The following is a 3,902-nucleotide window of genomic DNA, read 5'->3' as shown; positions in this document are numbered from 1 at the left end:
CAGCACAGAGAACAAGGCACAAACCCTAACTCCACGGCGGCGCAGAGCCCGACCTTCTCAGCTGCTCTCAACACCCCTCTGGGGGGACCACAGCGGGACAGCCGAACGCTTCGGGCCAGTGCTTCTGACGCCGCAAGCGTGGGTGGGCTGACTTCCTGCGGGGCCACGGCGTCACGCCGCCTGGACACAGATCACGTTGTACACACTCTGCCAACCGAGGGAAGGTGCCCTCCCTCCCCGGCCGCAGCGTCCTGAGGATGCTGCTAAATGCCCAGGGCGCTGGGCTCTGTGGTGAATGGACGCAGCATGTTAACCTGAATCACACTCGATTCTGATGTAATAACTCCCAAAGCTGGACGTGGAGTCGAGTCCCCTCAGCACGTGTACACTCACGCCCACGCTCACCCTCACACCCTCACGCACTGCTGCACAGTTCACCGAGGAGTTCCAGCCGAATTGCTCCCCTTTTAGGAGCAGATCTGTTAAGGCACATCCTTACTTGTCCAACACTGTAGATTACATTGTTTTGTTATCTAATCCTATATACTGTGTGACACCAAAACAACCATAGTCTAAAGCAGCTGTGGGCAAACTACGGCCCCCGGGCCGGATCCGGCCCGTTTGGAATGAATAAAACTAAAAAAAAAAAAAAACGAACCCTTTTATGTAATGATGTTTACTTTGAATTTATATTAGTTCACACAAACACTCCATCCATGCTTTTGTTCCGGCCCTCCGGTCCAGTTTAAGAACCCATTGTGGCCCTCGAGTCAAAAAGTTTGCCCACCCCTGGTTAGGGGGTTACATGGGACGATCATCACTCCTGCCTCGGCTGCTGCTGGGCTCGGACAGCACACCCCGCAGCTTCTGGAATCTTCTCTGAAGCTCATGTTAGCCCATGTCCATAAATTGACAGATGAAACCAGCTGGTTTCTCGGACAGAAAGCTCCATTTGTCAACTGGTGTGCAAGAGGGAAGTGATGGGGAGGATGTTTTCCCTCGTGGGGCACAGAATCTGCAGCTCTGTGTGTTTTTTGGCAAGAAATACATTTGAGGCACATAAAATGCAAAAATACTGAGCAGAGAAATGAATAAAACTTTTAAAAATTGTTTTGCCCGACCTTTTGTAAACAGGCGAGGTCACAGTCGGCGTCAGACTGGCCTGGAAACAGCAGCCACCTCCCAAGCTCAGCAAAGCCTTGCTGGCTCCGAAGGTTAAGACACCAGGTCGGGCCGAGGCCTTTGTAAACCAGGGATCCCACACGGACAAGGGAGGAGTCCGAACTGCGTCAGCACCTGGCGGGACCGCACACATCACGCATCCCATGACTTTGGGCACTTTTCTAGGAAAGAATTCATAGACTCAATTTTTTAATTTTAAATTTTTGCTGCTACAAAGCCCTCAACCCCCCTCCCCTCGGAGAAATGAAGGAGGGGACAGAGTTGTGCTGAGCTCTGGGTAGTTGCAGCACCCAGAGAGCTCATTGCTGGAAACGTGAGCTCAAGGTGAGAAGACTGGGCGCCAGCACCTCACAGGGAGATGCTTCCCAGAAGCTCTGGCTCTCGCGTGTAACAGTAACTTGTCTACATGATAACAAGCTGGCTGTTTTCGTCAAATGCATAATCATTATTGTAAAATGCTCACAACCCAGAAAAAAAATTTAGCACCTACAGCCTCATTGGTCACAGTCAATAAAAGTGACTTTCATTTTCCATTGATTTGCATATTTAGCTGCAGAAAAGTAAGAAGGAGATCGAGACTGTTAAGCATAAAATTATGTTAGGAGAAGTTCACTGGGAAGAGACGAGTGAGAATGCATGGCCTCCCCTCCCCCGCCTTAGGGACCCGCCCGTGTGCACTGGGTGTCACCAGCACTGACAGGGACAAGGATGATGGCAGGTGGAGCCCTTAGTCTCAAGGAGTGTCCAGCCCAGGAGGGGGAACAAGGGCCTGACACCGGACTGAGTGGGAGCTGCCTGGCCTGGAGGGAGAGAAAATGGGAGCACGGCTGAGCACTGGCTGCTCCCCAAGTCCACACACGTGGGCACACCCAGCCAGACCCCCTCACACATGTGAGGACTTGGGTAAGCACGGCCTGGGTCAGTCACAGAGGCAGGGGGCACACAAGCCACGTCCCAAAGTTAACAGTTCTCTCTCCGAGATGGTGACCGTGGGGAGAGGACAGACTGTGGACAGGCGGGCGGAGGTCGGCAGGAGGGGCCATGAGACAGCCTCGAGGCTCAGGTGGGTAACTCCACAACCATAACAAGACCAGAACCCACGCATCACCCACTTTCACATGGCCACTGAGCATCCTAGGAGCTGAGCAACAGCGGCCGCGACATAACGTTTACATTGTCAAATTTCTGTCTGTGTGGGTTTTCATTGTTTCAGCTGAGATTCATTGTGTGGTTTTTAGATGACTGTCTCTAAGTGGACTCACAAACCTAAGCCAAGTTTAAACAAATGGCCTTAATTAAACATTCACTCTGCCCCAGTTCCGTAGCCTGTGAGGGATGCAGCCAGATGCAAAGCAAGACAAGAGCGTAGGGACAGCTCCAGAGGAAAAACACGGCGAACTCTTCCTGAAAAAGCCCCAACGTGTCCACGGGCAGAAACGTGAGGTTGGAGCCTCAACTCACACCACAGACAAACATGAACTCAAACCATTCCCAAGCCCTAAGTGAGAGCTAAGACTACAAAATTGTTAAACAAAAACACAGGGGGGAAAGCTTCATGACATTGGGCTGGGCAATGACTTCTCGGATATAATACCAAAAGCACAAGCAATGGGAGAAAAAAATAAATAAACTAGATTGCATCAAAATTAAAAACTCCTGTGCACCGAGGAACACAATCAACAGAGGGAAAAGGCAATCCACACAATATTTGCAAGTGATATGCCTGATAAAAGGCTAATATCTGGAATATACAAAGAATTCCTAAAATTCCACAAGAACAACAACAAAAAAGAAAAACAAACAACCTTATTTTAAAATGGGCAAAGAACTTGAATATAAATTTCTGCAAAGAAGTTATAAACATAGGCAATAAGCACATGAAAAGATGCTCAACTTCACTAACAGTTAGTGAAATGAAAATCAAAACCATGATGAGACATGACTCCACACCCATTAGGATGGCTATTATTAAAACAACCAAAGGCCTGGTGCACGAAATTCGTGCATGGGTAGGGTCCCTAGGCCTGGCCGGTGGTCATGGCCGATCAGGGCCTTCCGGCTGCCAGCCAGTGCCTCCCTTCCCCTGCTGCTGGGGACAAAGGGAGATGGGCACTTTGGAAACTCAGGGGCTTGATAGCTTTCTACAATATCTCATCCACTCATGGGGGCTCCAGAAATTCTTACTCCAGCAGTACCCCCCAAAACCCCACTTCCACCAATAATAACTGGATAAGTAAAATGTGGTCCATCCATACAATGGAATACTATTCAGCCTTAAAAAGGAAGGATGTTATGCTAAGTGACATAAGCCAGACACAAAAAGACAAATACCGCATGATTCTACTTAGATGAGGTACCTAAGATGGTGAGATTTATGGAGACAAAAAGTAGAATTAGAATGGTGTTTGCCAGGGAGTGAGAGGAAGGGAAATTACTTAATGGGTATAGTTTTAGTTACAGAAGATGAAAAGTCCTGTAGGTAGACGGTGGTGATGGTTACACAACAATGTGAATGAGCTTAATACCATTTAATCATACACTTAAAAATAGCTAAAATGATAAATTATGTGATATATCTATATATAAAACTATTTTAAAAATTAAGTGCCTAAACATAACATATATATTTTCATAATAAAAATGTTAAGCTTTATAGCTCATTAAATTCTTTTTTTTTAAAAATATATTTTATTGATTTTTTACAGAGAGGAAGGGAGAGG

Source organism: Myotis brandtii, unplaced genomic scaffold, assembly GCF_000412655.1.
Source record: "Myotis brandtii unplaced genomic scaffold, ASM41265v1 scaffold638, whole genome shotgun sequence".
Taxonomy (NCBI): Eukaryota; Metazoa; Chordata; class Mammalia; order Chiroptera; family Vespertilionidae; genus Myotis; species Myotis brandtii.
Note: the sequence above shows the minus strand (reverse complement) of the source record.